This window comes from Notolepis coatsorum (assembly GCF_963971535.1).
Source record: "Notolepis coatsorum genome assembly, chromosome: 18".
In the NCBI taxonomy this organism is placed as follows: domain Eukaryota; kingdom Metazoa; phylum Chordata; class Actinopteri; order Aulopiformes; family Paralepididae; genus Notolepis; species Notolepis coatsorum.
This window is the reverse complement of record NC_140182.1, coordinates 9,502,429-9,523,066: the sequence shown is the minus strand read 5'-3', so window position 1 is coordinate 9,523,066 and position 20,638 is coordinate 9,502,429.

The window sequence follows — 20,638 nt, the reverse complement described above, 5'->3', positions numbered from 1 at the left end:
TCTCACAAGACAGAGGGACAGCCAGAGAGACAGCCAGAGAGACAGCCAGAGAGACAGCCAGAGAGACAGAGAGAGAGACAGCCAGAGAGACAGCCAGAGAGACAGCCAGAGAGACAGAGAGAGAGACAGCCAGAGAGACAGCCAGAGAGACAGCCAGAGAGACAAAGAGACAGCCAGAGAGACAGCCAGAGAGACAGAGAGACAGCCAGAGAGACAGAGAGACAGCCAGGTGGAGAGACAGTTTATTATTAAGAGTCAGATAGTCCTAACAGTGTTTATTATTAAGAGTCAGATAGTCCTAACAGTGTGTATTATTAAGAGTCAGATAGTCCTAACAGTGTTTATTATTAAGAGTCAGATAGTCCTAACACAGTGTTTATTATTAAGAGTCAGATAGTCCTAACAGTGTTTATTATTAAGAGTCAGATAGTCCTAACAGTGTTTATTATTAAGAGTCAGATAGTCCTAACAGTGTTTGTTATTAAGAGTCAGACAGTCCTAACAGTGTTTATTATTAAGAGTCAGACAGTCCTAACAGTTCTCAAGTTCACCAGCCGTTAGTTCTCCAGCACTTGGCAGCAGTCTGTTCCCACGGTTGTGGAGCCTGATGGCTACTGGCAGGAAGGACTGGCCAAGGCAGTTTGTGGTGTGTCGTGAGGGGATGAGTCTATGACTGAACGTGCTCCTCATCCTGGTTAATAATAATAATAATAATAATAATAATAATAATAATAATAATAATAATAATAATAATAATAATAATAATAATAAACTTTATTTGTATAGCACCTTTCATACAGAAACTGCAGCTCAAAGTGCTTCACAACAACAGAAAAAATGAGCACATAAAGTGTGCAGACATATAAAATCACAGTTATAGATCGTATAGCTTACGCTCTGCTCTTAGTGGAACTATCCCTTTATCCACTCTAATAATGAATAATTTTCTCCACATGCACACACCCATCCGCCTGGCCACACCCACATCCGCTCCTCTACATAAGCGGGGTCGTGGCCACACCATCAGCTCCTTCCCAAGTCGTTCACCACCGAAGGCGAAGACCACGGGGTCCTCAGTGAGTCAGAGCAGAGCGCTCGCTATACTCATATAACTAGGGTTATAGAATAACCTTACGTTTTAGATCGTATAGCTTACGCTCTGCTCTTAGTGGAACACAGGAGCTGAGCAGAGCGGGAGCTCGACAGATGTACCCGCTGAGGCCCCCCACAACCATCAGAACCGGGGAGGACCCGAGCCCCCTGGACCCCCCTAGTGGAGGACGGGAGGGAATCGGATCCGACTGTGCGAAGAGGGTTTAGCACCTCAAAACACACAGGGTGAGCAGACCGTGGGACTTACCTTCACTCAGAAGGACCCGCGACCACTCAGGCGCGCATCCCACATGCCACCAGGGAACGGACGGGAAGCAAAAACACCCCCGTCACAGCCCCCAACATCACAGGGTCGAAGGTCAAGAACCCAACCCTGTGGCAAGGCCGTAGCCGCGGAGGAGGTCCCAGCCCTAGGACAACCTGAGGGCCAGGACCCCCCGAAAAAAGGGGCCTGGCGAGGCCAACGAGGCAGCAGCATCGGGGCCCCACCAGACGGTCACTGGTGACATCACCCCCCACAGCATATCGGACAGGGCCCAAACAAGAGCAGACCCTTCTCCCCTGGCACGCCGCTCTGAAGCACTCTAGCTTACTGCACCTGGTATTCCCAGGGGTCTCCCATCCAAGAACTAACCAGGGCCGAACCTGCTTAGTTTCCGAGATCTGACGAGATCGGGCGTGTCAAGGTTGGCATGGCCGTAAGCCCCAAGAGGCTACCCCCCCACAATACTGTGGGGCCAGACAGCGCGCCGGGGAGACAACCCCCAAGGGGGTTGATCCCTCAATCCAGGCAACAGGCCAGAACTCGACCTGTGCCTGGAGCACTGCGGACTAGACCCCTAAGGGCCCTAACGGAAGCGTATTGCTGCCACACCAGAAAAGAAAAAATATATCCGTATCACGTTATAACATAAAGGTTTCACGTTATAACGTGATAACTTCTTGTTTTAACATAAAATGTTTCACGTTATAACCTGATAACTTCTTGTTTTAACAAAACATTTCATGTTAAAACGTGATTTCTTAAAATCAAATCAAATCAAATGTATTTGTAAGGCCCGACAACACACGTTAATGTCCCCATGGGCCATACACGTCTTCTTTAAACAAGTCAAGAAGAAACATAACAATAAGTCAAGAACAGAACAAGAACACCATAAGGTCCAACAAATTTAAAATAAATGCAAATAAATGAAAGAATGCAAGCACTCCCAGACATACCCCACGCGAAGGTAAGGAAAAACTCACTAAAACCTAACAATAGGGAAAAAATGCTCCACAGGCAGTGTGGAGGAGAGAAACCTTAGAAGGGCCATTCAAGGGGGGATCTCCCTTCTTAGATGTCTAGTAGTGTTGCAGACTAACAGTTGGTAAGCATGCACTCAAGTGTGTAGTGAAACACAGATGAGTGCATGCAATAGCAACTGAACATTTTGAAAGATTAAAGATAGAGCTGATAGCGAATCTATTTGAGGCACAGGGGCGGCGCAAAGAGGGTTGCGTCCTCCCCGTCTTAATCACGGGACATTCAACACTCCGGTCATTGCTCCGAGACAGCCGGAGACAGGGAGATAGGGGGCGGCGCAGAGAGGGTCGCAACCTCCCCGACATCATCGCGGGACGTCCAGCACTCCGGTCACCACTACGAGGCCGCCGGAGACAGGGAGACAGGAGGGCACGCAGAGAGGGTCGTATCCTCCCAGCCTTCATCACGGGACGTCCGACACTCCGGTCAGCACTCCAGGACAGCAACTCACAGGGAGACAGGGAGACGGGACAGGCGTTAGACAGCTCGTGTCATTGTAGTGGGCGGACATAGCAATAGATACAAGTGGTAAGCATATATGTGAATAGAGTAGATATATGAAGTAAGCATATTATGTGAATAGAATAGAAGTACTTAACCCAGCAATGAAACCGCGTTGACAGGCCAGTTGACAAGACCACGGACAGACGATGGTAAGTAGCTGAACCATGGCCTCGGTGGTGCATGTAGAGCAGTCACTGCAATCTATCACTTCTTATCACGTTATAACATAAAGGTTTCACGTTATAACGTGATAACTTCTTGTTTTAACATAAAATGTTTCACGTTATAACATAAAGGTTTCACGTTATAACATAAAGGTTTCACGTTATAACATAAACGTGAAACCTTTATGTTATAACGTGAAACCTTTATGTTATACCGTGAAACCTTTATGTTATAACGTGAAACATTTTATGTTAAAACGTGAAACCTTTAGGTTATAACGTGAAACCTTTATGTTATAACGTGAAACCTTTATGTTATAACGTGAAACCTTTACGTTATAACGTGATACGGATATTTTTTTTCTTTCTGGTGTGGCAGCAATACGCTTCCGTAGAAATGTGTCCATTGAAATGTCTGTAAAGTCTCGACGACATTGAAAACGAGGGTGACCTCAATTGTCTTTTCGAGAATAAATAAAGGTTTGAATATACAATGTAGAGGTGTGATTACACTGGGTATAACATATATAAATGAGTACTACTGAGTAATAGTGCACTGCTAGTCAGATGTAGAGTTGTTGTATTAATATGTACAGTGATACAGGTATAATGACACCATGGTAGTAAGTCATACTGGCCAGCAGTGTAACTAGTAAGAGTAGGTAAGAGATATGTACAGATATATACAGTGTACAGAGTTATATGTAGGTGTAAAAGTAGGTATATAGAGGGATTATATGGAGGTATATTCAGACAGATATATATATATATTAGGGATGTCCGATATTATTGGCCTACTGATATTATCGACCGATATCGGCATTAAAATGTGATATCGGAAAATATCGGTATCAGTTTTCAAGAAAAAAAATTATTTTATTTTTTACATTTCTATAACCTTTATTTACCCAGACAAGCAAGTAAGAACAAATTCTGATTTTATTTATTGTCAAAAGTATGCATAATGTTGTGTTAATTCCACAACAAGAGATATGTAATGTTAATTACCTGAAATTATAAAAAAAAAATGGGGGGGGGGGAACCCTGCATATATCGGTATCGGTTGATATCGGTTGATATCGGTATCGGAAATTAAGAGTTGGACAATATCGGTATATCGGTATCGGTAAAAAAGCCAATATCGAGCATCCCTAATATATATATATATGCAGTAAATATAAATATATAAATGTATATATACAGTATGGTATATACAGCACTGTTGTACATGCTGTCATACAGAGTTAAATGGGTAGACTATATGGTGTGTGAGGTAGGTAGTTATGATTATTATTATTACAGTGTAGGGCAGTTGTAGACAGTAGTAGTTATACAGTATTAACCTGGGATGAGTGATTGCAGAATGTAGCCTACAATACAGTAAGAGCACGTAGACATACTATACCGTAACCCTTTTACTACCATACTACAGAAGGTTAAAATACCTTTAACTGGAAAACCTTATGGAAATGTACTTCTTTGCTAATCTCTGTGTTGTATCTGTGTTGAATGACTGGACTTTCAGTGCATCTCCATGGCGGGTTGAAAGGAGTGGCTTTCTTATAAATCACACATTGTATTTGCGGCAAGCAAATCTTTTTTTAAATATTTTTTTTTACAGACAGGACTGGATGATACCTGTCGGCTGTTTTTCATTAGTCCTCCTGTGTCTGACGTCACGTGTACTGGACTGGTACTTCACTCTTATCTGATTTCAAACAGTGGAAGTAGCCGTACAATAGCCTTGTTCATTAGGTGCCTCTGTGATTTCCCCCTGTGTTCACTCTCTGTGGTCTGGTGTGCAGTGTTCATGGTAAATGGCTGCTTTTTTATATATAACATCTTTTATCCAAAGCGCTTTACAATGTGTTCCTCACATTTTACCCATTCACTCACACACACAGTCACACACCGACGGCGGAGGCGACCATGTAAGGTGCCAACCTGCTTATCGGGAGCAGTTAGGGGTTAAGTGTCTTGCTCAAGGACACATCGACACGCTGCCCGTTTTACCTCAAGACAACAAGACACACTTTTCTGATAGCCTCGTCCAAACCCTAAGCTTAACCACACTGTTACCTCAACCCTTTCACTGCCACACGGCAGAATGTTAACCCTTTACTATCACACAACCGACGGCGATGCTTCATCATTAGCGTCATTGAAGAAACACACTCCTCAATGTCAGTTTCAGTATTTAATAAAAGACAAAGATGAAGACACCCTGAAACAGACACAGACAGCACAGTCAGCTGACAAAGTATATCCTGAATACACAATCACACTATAGTAACACATAAATATATATATCTATATAATGCATATATAATATAATATAATATGTATGAGCAGTAATGGTGCATAGAGCATCTCACATGAATGAGTGAACGAACGTCTCTGCAGGAGGCGAAGTGAAGAATGACAACTAAGATGGCTGCTCAGCGTAGTGCACAGCATATCCGGTTGGATACTGGTAAGACGCTGCCCTCTAGTGGCCGGCGATAAACTCTTCATCCCCCCCAGACCGGAAAGCTAAGGGTCGGAATAGATTAACGGTCTAAATCCTGTATCCAGCTGCCGGACTCGGGCTCGTAGCGCGCAGGCGGCCTCCTCACGCGGCCCGGCCGAGTAGGCAGGGGCAGCGTCGGTGGCGACCGCGGCACCGGGAGCGGCGTGCCCAGGAAGGCACCGGCAGGAGCGGTGAGGTCAGAGGCCGCCTCATCTGCAGGCGCCGTAGGGAAGGCGCCCATAGCCGCGTCGCGGGGCCCATCAGCCGGCTGCTGAGCAAACCCCTGGGGCACCGCGGGCGGGGGCTGACGGGTGGGGGCCAGGGTGGGCACAACGGGTGGGGGCAGGCGTCCCAGGGCAGCAGGTGGCGGCGACGGCGCAGCCGACTGCTGATGGGCGCAGGGTGTGGCCGGTGTGTAGGCGCGGAGGAAACGCCGGTTGCGCAATGTCAGACGTCCCGAACCGTCGACCCTGACCCGATACTGGTCGTGGCCCAGTGACTCCACCACCACACCCGACCTGTCCCATTTGTGAGGGCTCGGGCCCTGCTGGTTCTGGAGGAATACTCTCTCGCCGAGTGCCAACGGGCGGAGCGGTCTTGAGTGAGTCCCCAGAGACTCGGTGGTACGGGACATACGGGTCCGAAGGGCGTCCTCCTTCGCCGCCCATGCCTCGTGCCACAGCAGGCGGATATGCGGGTTCGAGAACTTCTCGAGGCGGTTCACGAAGGAGAGCGAGCCCCGAAGGGGGCGGCCGAAGATGATCTGCGCTGGCGAGAGGTTGCAGTCGGGGTCAGGTGTGTTTCTCAACTGCAGCATCGCGCGCAGGAAGCGGTCCTGATCAAGGCTGCCCGACGGGCCGGTGTTGGACATCAGGAGGCGCTTAGCAGCCTTCACCGCCACTTCTGCCCTCCCGTTCGACTGCGGAAAGCTGACGGAGGACACGCGGTGCTTGACGTGCCATAGGCGGAGGAAGTCCTCAGTGTGGCTCGCCTTGAATTCCGGACCGCCGTCGCTTGAGAGCTCCTCCGGTACACCGAAGGTGGCGAAGAACGAACGGAGGTGTTGGACCAGGCCTGCTGAGCCTGCCAGGGCAGTACCAGCCGTAGAGCTCAGGACCTCCACCCAGCCCGAGAGCCGGTCCCCGACAACTAGGTAGTGGCGGCCCCCATAGTCGAAGAAGTCCGCGAACACCGCCTCGAACGGAGTGGATGGGGGTGATGATGGCAGGGGGGGTGTAGCCGCCTGTGACGGAGCATTGCGGTTGCAGTCTGCACACCCGTCCCTGGTGGCTTGAATGTCCCCTGACATCCCGGGCCAGTAGACTATCGCTCGGGCATGCTGCCCCATCGCTGAAGTCCCCTGGTGGGCGGCGTGGAGATGCCGAAGGACTCTCTCACGGAGGGATGGGGGAACCACGACGCGGTCCTGATAGAGCAGAACGCCGTCCTGTGCGTAGACGGACTCACAGACTGATGACAGGCTCGCCAGGGCGGGGTCGTTGACGTCAATCCCACCCTCCTGCTCGATGAGGCGGAGGAGGTGGCCAAGGCCCTCGTCAGCCGCTGTCTCCCGTGCGAGGAGGGACCAAGAGACGGCACCGAGCTCTCGTGCATCGTCACGGATGGAGGCCATGAGTGCTGACTCCACGGCGTCATGCTCGCTCGGCAGCCACAGTGATATGCCGTTCGTCAAGCCAGAGGGGGAAGGGTGCCTTGAAGTGGCGTCAGCGGCATAGTTGCTCTGGCCGGCAGAAGCACAATGTCAAAGCACCACAGGAGGGTGCGCTGCTTGAGTCTAAATAGACGCAAGTTCGTAATCTCATCCAGCGTGCGGTCGCCAAAGATCTTCACCAGCGGCTTGTGGTCGGTGACCACGACGAGGTTGTCGGACCCCTGCGTGAAGTACCGCGTCTGTTCCAGACCCCAGGCCACGGCCAGGGCCTCTCCTTTGACAGCCGCATAACGCTGCTCCGCAGGGGACAGGAAACGCGACCCCGCGAGGGTGATCCTCCATCCTCCTGAGCAGCAGTCCGGTATGCCCGAGGCACAGTGACAGTGTTGCTGGAGCAGGAAGTAGCCAATGCCGAGCTTGGACCAGTCAGGGCGGAGGCAGGTACGCTTCTGCATGTCGTAGATCTCCACGCCCTCACGGATGGCCCCAATTATGGCCTGCTTGGACGTCTGGAAGGCCTCCTCCAGAGCGGGGGACCATCGGAACACACAACGTGGGCTGAGGAATGGCTTGAATGGAGCCATCGTGTCACGCAGCTGGGCATAGTTAGCCACCTGGTTAACAAGGCCGAACCAGCTCCTGATATCCGTCGTGGAGCCCGGTGTAGGGAAGTCCCGGATGGCGTCCAAGTATTTCGGGAGTGGTTCGATGGTAGACTCCGCCACCCTGAAGCCAGCGAAATCGACGCACCTCTCCGCGAATTGAAGCTTATCCGGGTTCAACACGATGCCCGACCGGCCGACACGCGTGAGGAAGTCGATGGTCCTCCACCAGTGTTGCTCCAGGTCAGTGTCATAGTGGATGACGTCATCCACACAGCGTTCCTTGCGCTCATAGTCCGAGAGGACGGCGTCGAACCGGCGGTTGTAGCCATCCCCTGACAACAGGAAGCCCTGCGGTGCCCTGGTGTAGCGCCAACGGCCGAAGGGCGTGATGAAGGTAGTGAGGTGGCGATCCGACTCACGCAGGGGGACGCTGTGGTAGCCGTTCCAGGCGTCAGTGACGGTCTTCCAGGTGCCCTTCGGGACACGACGTGCGAGGTGGAACGGGGACTCCGTGGCGAAGGTTTCACGTTGGCAGAACTTGTTGAGGGGGAGAGGTCCATGGTTCTACGGGGGGAACCGTCGTGCTTCCGAGTGACTACCATACGATGGCACCACGTGACAGGCTCGCCGTATGGCACACGTTCAATGACCCCAAGGGCCTCGTCCCGCAGGAGGTCATCGTGGACCCTCCGCTGCCAGTGTAGAGGCACGTTGGCCGCGGTGTGGCATGCCTTGGGTGTAGCTGCGGGATCCACGTGCATCTCGATAGGCGGTCCTTCCATGCATGGCAATGCCACGGCCAGGGCCTCTCCTTCGACAGCCGCATAACGCTGCTCCGCAGGGGACAGGAAACGCGACCCCGCGAGGGTGATCCTCCATCCTCCTGAGCAGCAGTCCGGTATGCCCGAGGCACAGTGACAGTGTTTCTGGAGCAGGAAGTAGCCAATGCCGAGCTTGGACCAGTCAGGGCGGAGGCAGGTACGCTTCTGCATGTCGTAGATCTCCACGCCCTCACGGATGGCCCCAATTATGGCCTGCTTGGACGTCTGGAAGGCCTCCTCCAGAGCGGGGGACCATCGGAACACACAACGTGGGCTGAGGAATGGCTTGAATGGAGCCATCGTGTCACGCAGCTGGGCATAGTTAGCCACCTGGTTAACAAGGCCGAACCAGCTCCTGATATCCGTCGTGGAGCCCGGTGTAGGGAAGTCCCGGATGGCGTCCAAGTATTTCGGGAGTGGTTCGATGGTAGACTCCGCCACCCTGAAGCCAGCGAAATCGACGCACCTCTCCGCGAATTGAAGCTTATCCGGGTTCAACACGATGCCCGACCGGCCGACACGCGTGAGGAGGTTGATGGTCCTCCACCAGTGTTGCTCCAGGTCAGTGTCATAGTGGATGACGTCATCCACACAGCGTTCCTTGCGCTCATAGTCCGAGAGGACGGCGTCGAACCGGCGGTTGTAGCCATCCCCTGACGACAGGAAGCCCTGCGGTGCCCGACCTGTCCCATTTGTGAGGGCTCGGGCCCTGCTGGTTCTGGAGGAATACTCTCTCGCCGAGTGCCAACGGGCGGAGCGGTCTTGAGTGAGTCCCCAGAGACTCGGTGGTACGGGACATACGGGTCCGAAGGGCGTCCTCCTTCGCCGCCCATGCCTCGTGCCACAGCAGGCGGATATGCGGGTTCGAGAACTTCTCGAGGCGGTTCACGAAGGAGAGCGAGCCCCGAAGGGGGCGGCCGAAGATGATCTGCGCTGGCGAGAGGTTGCAGTCGGGGTCAGGTGTGTCTCTCAACTGCAGCATCGCGCGCAGGAAGCGGTCCTGATCAAGGCTGCCCGACGGGCCGGTGTTGGACATCAGGAGGCGCTTAGCAGCCTTCACCGCCACTTCTGCCCTCCCGTTCGACTGCGGAAAGCTGACGGAGGACACGCGGTGCTTGACGTGCCATAGGCGGAGGAAGTCCTCAGTGTGGCTCGCCTTGAATTCCGGACCGCCGTCGCTTGAGAGCTCCTCCGGTACACCGAAGGTGGCGAAGAACGAACGGAGGTGTTGGACCAGGCCTGCTGAGCCTGCCAGGGCTGTACCAGCCGTAGAGCTCAGGACCTCCACCCAGCCCGAGAGCCGGTCCCCGACAACTAGGTAGTGGCGGCCCCCATAGTCGAAGAAGTCCGCGAACACCGCCTCGAACGGAGTGGATGGGGGTGATGATGGCAGGGGGGGTGTAGCCGCCTGTGACGGAGCATTGCGGTTGCAGTCTGCACACCCGTCCCTGGTGGCTTGAATGTCCCCTGACATCCCGGGCCAGTAGACTATCGCTCGGGCATGCTGCCCCATCGCTGAAGTCCCCTGGTGGGCGGCGTGGAGATGCCGAAGGACTCTCTCACGGAGGGATGGGGGAACCACGACGCGGTCCTGATAGAGCAGAACGCCGTCCTGTGCGTAGACGGACTCACAGACTGATGACAGGCTCGCCAGGGCGGGGTCGTTGACGTCAATCCCACCCTCCTGCTCGATGAGGCGGAGGAGGTGGCCAAGGCCCTCGTCAGCCGCTGTCTCCCGTGCGAGGAGGGACCAAGAGACGGCACCGAGCTCTCGTGCATCGTCACGGATGGAGGCCATGAGTGCTGACTCCACGGCGTCATGCTCGCTCGGCAGCCACAGTGATATGCCGTTCGTCAAGCCAGAGGGGGAAGGGTGCCTTGAAGTGGCGTCAGCGGCATAGTTGCTCTGGCCGGCAGAAGCACAATGTCAAAGCACCACGGGAGGGTGCGCTGCTTGAGTCTAAATAGACGCGAGTTCGTAATCTCATCCAGCGTGCGGTCGCCAAAGATCTTCACCAGCGGCTTGTGGTCGGTGACCACGACGAGGTTGTCGGACCCCTGCGTGAAGTACCGCGTCTGTTCCAGACCCCAGGCCACGGCCAGGGCCTCTCCTTCGACAGCCGCATAACGCTGCTCCGCAGGGGACAGGAAACGCGACCCCGCGAGGGTGATCCTCCATCCTCCTGAGCAGCAGTCCGGTATGCCCGAGGCACAGTGACAGTGTTGCTGGAGCAGGAAGTAGCCAATGCCGAGCTTGGACCAGTCAGGGCGGAGGCAGGTACGCTTCTGCATGTCGTAGATCTCCACGCCCTCACGGATGGCCCCAATTATGGCCTGCTTGGACGTCTGGAAGGCCTCCTCCAGAGCGGGGGACCATCGGAACACACAACGTGGGCTGAGGAATGGCTTGAATGGAGCCATCGTGTCACGCAGCTGGGCATAGTTAGCCACCTGGTTAACAAGGCCGAACCAGCTCCTGATATCCGTCGTGGAGCCCGGTGTAGGGAAGTCCCGGATGGCGTCCAAGTATTTCGGGAGTGGTTCGATGGTAGACTCCGCCACCCTGAAGCCAGCGAAATCGACGCACCTCTCCGCGAATTGAAGCTTATCCGGGTTCAACACGATGCCCGACCGGCCGACACGCGTGAGGAAGTCGATGGTCCTCCACCAGTGTTGCTCCAGGTCAGTGTCATAGTGGATGACGTCATCCACACAGCGTTCCTTGCGCTCATAGTCCGAGAGGACGGCGTCGAACCGGCGGTTGTAGCCATCCCCTGACGACAGGAAGCCCTGCGGTGCCCTGGTGTAGCGCCAACGGCCGAAGGGCGTGATGAAGGTAGTGAGGTGGCGATCCGACTCACGCAGGGGGACGCTGTGGTAGCCGTTCCAGGCGTCAGTGACGGTCTTCCAGGTGCCCTTCGGGACACGACGTGCGAGGTGGAACGGGGACTCCGTGGCGAAGGTTTCACGTTGGCAGAACTTGTTGAGGGGGAGAGGTCCACGGTTCTACGGGGGGAACCGTCGTGCTTCCGAGTGACTACCATACGATGGCACCACGTGACAGGCTCGCCGTATGGCACACGTTCAATGACCCCAAGGGCCTCGTCCCGCAGGAGGTCATCGTGGACCCTCCGCTGCCAGTGTAGAGGCACGTTGGCCGCGGTGTGGCATGCCTTGGGTGTAGCTGCGGGATCCACGTGCATCTCGATAGGCGGTCCTTCCATGCATGGCAATGCCACGGCCAGGGCCTCTCCTTCGACAGCCGCATAACGCTGCTCCGCAGGGGACAGGAAACGCGACCCCGCGAGGGTGATCCTCCATCCTCCTGAGCAGCAGTCCGGTATGCCCGAGGCACAGTGACAGTGTTGCTGGAGCAGGAAGTAGCCAATGCCGAGCTTGGACCAGTCAGGGCGGAGGCAGGTACGCTTCTGCATGTCGTAGATCTCCACGCCCTCACGGATGGCCCCAATTATGGCCTGCTTGGACGTCTGGAAGGCCTCCTCCAGAGCGGGGGACCATCGGAACACACAACGTGGGCTGAGGAATGGCTTGAATGGAGCCATCGTGTCACGCAGCTGGGCATAGTTAGCCACCTGGTTAACAAGGCCGAACCAGCTCCTGATATCCGTCGTGGAGCCCGGTGTAGGGAAGTCCCGGATGGCGTCCAAGTATTTCGGGAGTGGTTCGATGGTAGACTCCGCCACCCTGAAGCCAGCGAAATCGACGCACCTCTCCGCGAATTGAAGCTTATCCGGGTTCAACACGATGCCCGACCGGCCGACACGCGTGAGGAAGTCGATGGTCCTCCACCAGTGTTGCTCCAGGTCAGTGTCATAGTGGATGACGTCATCCACACAGCGTTCCTTGCGCTCATAGTCCGAGAGGACGGCGTCGAACCGGCGGTTGTAGCCATCCCCTGACGACAGGAAGCCCTGCGGTGCCCTGGTGTAGCGCCAACGGCCGAAGGGCGTGATGAAGGTAGTGAGGTGGCGATCCGACTCACGCAGGGGGACGCTGTGGTAGCCGTTCCAGGCGTCAGTGACGGTCTTCCAGGTGCCCTTCGGGACACGACGTGCGAGGTGGAACGGGGACTCCGTGGCGAAGGTTTCACGTTGGCAGAACTTGTTGAGGGGGGAGAGGTCCACGGTTCTACGGGGGGAACCGTCGTGCTTCCGAGTGACTACCATACGATGGCACCACGTGACAGGCTCGCCGTATGGCACACGTTCAATGACCCCAAGGGCCTCGTCCCGCAGGAGGTCATCGTGGACCCTCCGCTGCCAGTGTAGAGGCACGTTGGCCGCGGTGTGGCATGCCTTGGGTGTAGCTGCGGGATCCACGTGCATCTCGATAGGCGGTCCTTCCATGCATGGCAATGCCCGATGAGGGCAGGTGTTGAACGTCGATGAGGCATATCTCCCGAGTAGCCAACCTTTCATCCAGCTGTTGTTCTCTGGCGTACAGGGGAACGGCAGTGCCGCGGGGCGCGCGGGGGGGACCGTGCGCTGGGGGCATGAGCACTGTGCGTCCTGGGGGTCACCTGGCCCTACGCAGCCGCCGTTGGTTGACCTAATAGCATTGACGGACAATGGTCGGTCTGGCGTGTCAGCCGTGTCAGGGCTACGCCCGTCCCTGGGCCCCCCTGTAACGTCGTCCGACGGGAAGTTCACAGGCAAGAGGCCGAGGTTGAGCAACGACTCGTAGGAGAGGAACATAGTCCGGACTGAGCTGCTCACGTATACCATGGAACGGCAGGACGTAACGCGCCCCCCCGCTGCAGGTCGTCGAGAGCCTAGCGAAGAACGCCCCCTCGATGGCTATGGGGGATCGATTGGCGGCTGACAGGCTGAGGCTGACGGGTCGCAGGTCGTCCTGCGCGAAACCGCAGGCCAGGAACTCCTCCAGAGACCAAAGGTCCGACTGCGCGCCAGTGTCTGCGACGGCAGATATCCGAGCCCCGTTGGCTGAGCCCCGATTGCTGGTGCCATCCTTCCGTCCGACTGGCATGTCCACCGAGACGGTGATCAGTGCTCGGGGGTGGTCTCTCAGCCTGGCTCGTCTCCACTCGCCCTTGGAGAAGATGTGGTGCTCGAGTCTGATGGGTGCAGGCCTGTTGACACAGCCATGCGACGTAGGGGCGTGGCGTCGGCGATGGCTCCCGCAACGTCGGCCAGGGCGGGCTCCAGCTTGCACCGATGAGACCTGGGAGATCAGCTCCGACCCCACGGCGGCCTGTTGACCGTCGGATGGTGGCTGTTGACGCCTCTGTTGTCGGCGGGCCCTGTAGCAGCCGATGCACACCTGGTGAGGCTTAGGATTCCACCCGCGAGGCCCCTCCGTGAAAATGTTAAAGACGCTCTTGCATTCCGGGCATGACGCACGTTTAGCCCCGTCCGCAGGGCTCGGGGAGGGGCTCGTCTGTGGAGTCGTCCTAAGGCGCCGGAATGACGACATGGCTGACAGGGAGGACGACGGGAGAGCGTTACGGGCCATCTCCTTGTTCTCGACGAGCGCGATTACCTCGTTAACAGGCTTGACTAGGATGTCAGTCGTCCCCAGCGTCTCGCGGCGTATGTCCGAGTCATAAATGCCATTGAGCAGGACATCGCGGACAATGTGGTCGGTGTAGTCGACGTTTGCACCACACACGCATGCCGCACTGTATGCGCATGTCTCTGCTTTGCCCCGCACTCTGGCAGCGAGTGCGCGGAATGTCTCGTCTCGTTCCTGACGTAGCTGAAGTAGCTCAGTGCGCAGGACGCATGTAGCGACCGGGATGACAGCCAGAGAGCGCATGACGGCGATCAGGTCCTGCAAAGGTCCGGTAGCGGCGCCGGGGGCGGCTTTCAGTAGGCTGTCTCCAAGCACAGGCCCGGCGCACTGAAACAATTGGACGGGGGCCTGGGCATCCTCTATGCCTGAGCCGGTGCAGAATACGTCCCAACGTCGGATGAACACATTCCATTCCTCTATAGACATGCCCACGTCAACCCTGGGCCGATCGAGTCTCGGGCCGCGAGGGGCTGGGGCCTGGGCCGGCGCGGCCATGACAGGCGCTGCGTGCTGGTGGGCGAGTCCATGATTGTTCAACATAGCAATGGCGAGTGCTTCAGACACGTCGCCGGATGTGAACTCACAGGCGGGGACAGAGCATCCAACGACGACCATGGTGTCTTCATGAAGAAACACACTCCTCAATGTCAGTTTCAGTATTTAATAAAAGACAAAGATGAAGACACCCTGAAACAGACACAGACAGCACAGTCAGCTGACAAAGTATATCCTGAATACACAATCACACTATAGTAACACATAAATATATATATCTATATAATGCATATATAATATAATATAATATGTATGAGCAGTAATGGTGCATAGAGCATCTCACATGAATGAGTGAACGAACGTCTCTGCAGGAGGCGAAGTGAAGAATGACAACTAAGATGGCTGCTCAGCGTAGTGCACAGCATATCCGGTTGGATACTGGTAAGACGCTGCCCTCTAGTGGCCGGCGATAAACTCTTCAGTCATTAGCTCCGCGGATGTCGGTTGTGTGATAGTAAAGGGCTAACCTTCTGTATTGTCACAGTGAAAGGGTTAACCGGCTGTCGTGTGGCAGTGAAAGGGTTAACCTAACTGTGAGGATGTGGCCAGGCAGTGGGAAAACTTTTATCAGAGGCAGGTTGTCATCACCCAGTGGTTGGTGTTTATTTTCAATGTTCTGTTGCTTCCCAGTGGGAAAAAACAGGCAAAACCATATTTAACATAATTAGACTACCAAAAAAATATAAAATGATTAAACGTTCTATTAAAACAAAATCAACGACTAGGCCCTAGCTTCAGCACGGCTGTGTCTCGCTTTCAAGCCTGCTGCTACTTCTCCCTGAGAGGAGCTTCTTCTATCCCAGGCTTTATCCTGGAAGCTCCTCCTACAGGGACAAACCAAAATCACAACAATCAATTAATTAATACAGACATTATTTTACACATTAAATCATTCTGTACACGTTGGATACATTATACCCTACAGAGCTAGCACCACAAACAGTAAACAGGGTTTAGGGCACTTTAGAAGTCTATTCCCTTCTCATCATGAACCCCCCCTGTACTCTACCCCACTTGGTTCCTTCCAAATCTCCCCTCCAGAAAAGGCTTTGGCATCTCCCAGTTCTGGTTGGGCAGCCAGAGACTCTACAAGGAACCAAGTGGGAGCACAGAGACAAACATGGTATTTGTTAAACCATTTATTTACTTTATATCCACCTAACATGTTATAATTTAACAGAAGGTGTTTTCTTCTGTGCCTGGGTTCTACCAGTATCTATATACAAACTAAACAAAGCCAAAAAGCCTAAGCTAAATGTTTGTTAGCATGACCACATGTGGGGACCAGGGCTAAACCCATTAAGACTCCGGCTCCCATGACACTAAACATTGCCTTAAAAGGGTACTGGGTACCAACACATGAATGTAAAATGTATAAAGACTTAATCATACTGGAAAACACTGAGAAAGGACTGATCAACAGTATATATAAATGGCTCCATTTATATAGCAGCTTTTATCCAAAGCGCTTTACAATTTTGTTCCTCACATTTAACCCATTCACACACCGACGGCGGAGGCGACCATGCAAGGTGCCCAACCTGCTCATCGGGAGCAATTAGGGGTTAAGTGTCTTGCTCAAGGACACATCGACACGCTGCCCGGTGAGGAGCGGGAATCGAACCGGGAACCTCCGGATTACCAGACGACCTCCTGAGCCAATGTCTCCCCACATATATGAAGAACAGCGGGGGTCGTACTGATCAACAGTATATATGAAGTTCAAGTTTCTTTATTAGTTGTCATAGTAAAATACAGAATATTGTTCCATGAAATGCTTTTTTCTGTATGAGCCCCTGGGTGTGTGACTAGTTAAAATATAGATAAAAAAAAAAAAAGTCAAGAGTACGTAGGCTTAGCCCCTTTCGTGACTTTCGGTTTGCAAGCCTGTGGCTTTTGTGACCGGAGTCACTTGCCCACCCGCCCCGATCACCCAGTAGCGAAACGACCAAGCGTCGTCAAGGGGCTCGCGGTGTGTCAAGAATACATCAGATCTGAATTTCAAAGATACCCAGCGTACAATATGGGTCTAACACAGCTTCACGATGGGTCTGGAAGCTCGGAGTTGCTAATAAACAGTTTAAAACATTGTTACTCGACGAGTGGTATTTACAGACCGAACGTCCATCTCCGCCGTTGGTGTCACAGCGCATGCGCACCATGCCGCGTTCACGTTACTGGGAAGAAGCGGAAGAACCAGTTTCCGACTGGGAAAAACCATTCACGTCAGCCTCCTAGTGGTAATTCCTACTAGGACATATGGGATTCTTTTATAGACCCCATATCTCCCACTTCGCGTCACGAATTGCGGAAGTATGGATGTGGGCGTTTCATCCATAGATATATATAGAGTCAAAGCGTGAAGGCTTCCTAGTTGTAGCAACGAGATGTCCTCTGGTTCTTCCGCTTCTTCCCAGTAACGTGAACGCGGCATGGTGCGCATGCGCTGTGACACCAACGGCGGAGATGGACGTTCGGTCTGTAAATACCACTCGTCGAGTAACAATGTTTTAAACTGTTTATTAGCAACTCCGAGCTTCCAGACCCATCGTGAAGCTGTGTTAGACCCATATTGTACGCTGGGTATCTTTGAAATTCAGATCTGATGTATTCTTGACACACCGCGAGCCCCTTGACGACGCTTGGTCGTTTCGCTACTGGGTGATCGGGGCGGGTGGGCAAGTGACTCCGGTCACAAAAGCCACAGGCTTGCAAACCGAAAGTCACGAAAGGGGCTAACGTAGGCTAAACAAAAAGTGTTCAGTCAATCAATATACATATATACAATATACAATACAGAGTAGAAAAAAATAGTAACAGTGAGGTACAATGCAGAAATGGGATCAGGTACAAGTTCAAGTTCAAGTTTCTTTATTAGTTGTCATACAGAAGTACAGAATACTTTTATACAAAATGCTTCTTTCTGTTACGCTCCAGAGACTGTGCTAGACAAAAATAGATAAGTATAAAATAAGTATAGCAAGTATCAAATAGAAGTCAAGTACGTAGACACAAGTGTTCAGTATGTACATATATACAATGTTCAATGCAGAGTAGAAGTAACTGAGTTACCATACAATATACTATACAATATAGTAATATACAATATACTATACAGTGCAAAGCAGAAATGGGATGAGGTACAATTTACAGTAAGGTGTAATGAGGTATGGGTTGTAGTGCAAATTCTTTACCAATAAATATAAATATAAAGTGTGTTTAGGTGTTCTAAAGTGGGTAAAGTGGGTGTTGCAGTGAGTTGTTTGTTTAAAGTGAGTGTGTGCGTGTGGATGTGTGTGCTGTGAGTGCATTTGATGGTTGTTACATAGTGTCATTGTCGTTGAGCATCCTGATGGCCTGGGGATAGAAGCTTCTTCTGAGTCTCTCTGTGCTTGCCATGAGACTCCTGTATCGCTTGCCTGACCGCAGCAGTTCAAAGAGGCAGTTGTTTGGGTGGCTGGAGTCCTTGATAATTCTCTTAGCCTTACCCATGCACCGCTTGTTGTAAATGTCCTGGAGAGTGGGAAGCCCCCCTCCAATTGTGCGTTCGGCTGAACGTGTCACTCTCTGTAGTCTGCTACGGTCTTGTGCGGTGCTATTCCCAAACCAGGAGGTGATATTGCCAGTCAGGATGCTCTCTATTGTACATGAGTAGAAGTTCTTAAGGATCTTCTGACTGACTTGGAACTTCCTTAGGCGCCTGAGGAAGTAGAGGCGTTGCCGTGCCTTCTTCACAACACTGTCAATGTGTGTGGTCCATGTCAAGTCCTCGGATATGTGGGCTCCGAGGTACTTAAAACGGTTCACTCTCTCGACCGGTGCCCCGTCGATGCTGAGGGGGCTGTAGTCCCTGACCCCCGACCCCCTAAAGTCCACAATCATCTCCTTTGTTTTAGGGTAAGGTGGATGAGGTATGAGTTGTAGTGCAAATCTCTTTGTTAATAAATATATATATATATATATATATATATATATAAATAAATAAATATATAAATAAATATATATGAAGAACAGCAGGGGTCGTATACATTTTACAACAGGGGTCAGGGGTCCGACATTATGAACAATGAGATCATGTCATGTTTCCTCAAACATATACTTTGTCTGGAACAACATGTCCAACATGTACAGCTTCCCTGGTTGAAAGGGACATTTTAATCTCAATCCTCCTGAAGAAAACTATAGATGACCCCTAGTGGGCTGATGATTAATACCACATTTTCTTTTATCAGACCAGACGTTTGGCAGGAAACAGCTTTTAAAGAATCATCATCCCATCTGACACGTATAGCGACCCCCCTGGCCGAGGTCAAATATCCATCTGAAAGGGCCGATCTTCTGAATGTTTGCTCTGCACCAAAGAAGTGGCGATGGGAGGGGATGGGGGGGGGGGGGGGGACCAGAGCGTTCCCAGTTCCAGGGCAAATAATGAAGACAATGGAGGAATTTCCTAATTAAGGTGAAATGGTTATATGCGTTGGCCGCGGGCCACACGGGGCGCCCGGAGGGTCAGAGAGGGACGCGTTCCCGCTGGAGGAGGTAGAAATACTTCTATACGTGTCGTATGATGAGTACCTGGAAAATGAACAATGGTAGAACTCGTAGTATTCCCTGTGTGTTTTACTCGGACAGTCCTTCATACCAGCGGCCATCAGGCTCCACAACAGTGGGCAGCGACTAGCAGCCTCCAGGCCCCACAACAGGGGGAAGCGACAGCGACTGCTACCAGACATTGACCTGGGACTTATAGGAACCCAAGGGGGACAAAGTAGACTACCCTGGTACTTTGATTAATGTATACTCAGTAGATAGTAAATTATTATAACACTACCTCTTGCATACTGCACCTCATGTGACACTGTGAATAATGTGAATATTCCTCAGCTAGTCAGATAGTAAATTATATTGACCATATTGATCAAATTGTTTACACTGCCTGTGTTGTCTTTTACTACCTGTATACTGTGTTGTTTTACTACCTGTACCCCTCCCCCCCTCCCCCCCATGCTGCTATGATGCCTGAATTTCCCCAAGGGGATCAATAAAGGAATATCTTATCTTATCTTATATGCCCATACGCATACTCATATTTAATTATATGATTCTATTGTTACACTGCCTATTTTTATAATATTTAAATTTTTACTTCTCCACTGTACTATAATTTTATGACCTGTATCATGTCTTCTATCACATGTACCTGTACTGTACCCCCCCCCCCCCCCCCCCCACCCATGCTGCTATGATGCCTGAATTTCCCCAAGGGGATCAATAAAGGAATATCTTATCTTATCTTATCTTATTCTTCGTACACATGGCGTGCGTTCATGCATCACGGGGGGCATAAAGGAGCGTGATCCTGGTCAGAAACTAATTGTGCTTTTCTCTTATTAATGCAAACAATATTATTATTGGTCAGCTCCCTTTTTTCCTCGGTTCATACCTCACCATCACATCAAACCCATTTTACAGCTTGCGATCCCAGGACTATTTATATGCCTCAGTACCCAGAGTTTGGCAAAAGGGCCTTCATGTTCTCTGCTCCCTCTGCCTGGAATGGACTTCAAAAAACGTTGAAACTGCAGGCCCTCACTACCATTATCTGATTTTAAAGTTCGAATGAGATGGGAGAATGTTGATGCTTCACTGCATAATGTGGTGTTATATTTTATATTTTTTTAACTTGACCTTCTCTTCCCAGCAACCTCCTGCAAAGCCTCACCTTCCCTCTTCTCTCTACCTTTTTACCCTACTCTCCAATCTCCCCAACAATCCCATTCAATCTTGCTTGCTGCAGCTCAAATGTATCCCCTTGCCCCACTTTGCCTTTTATGTC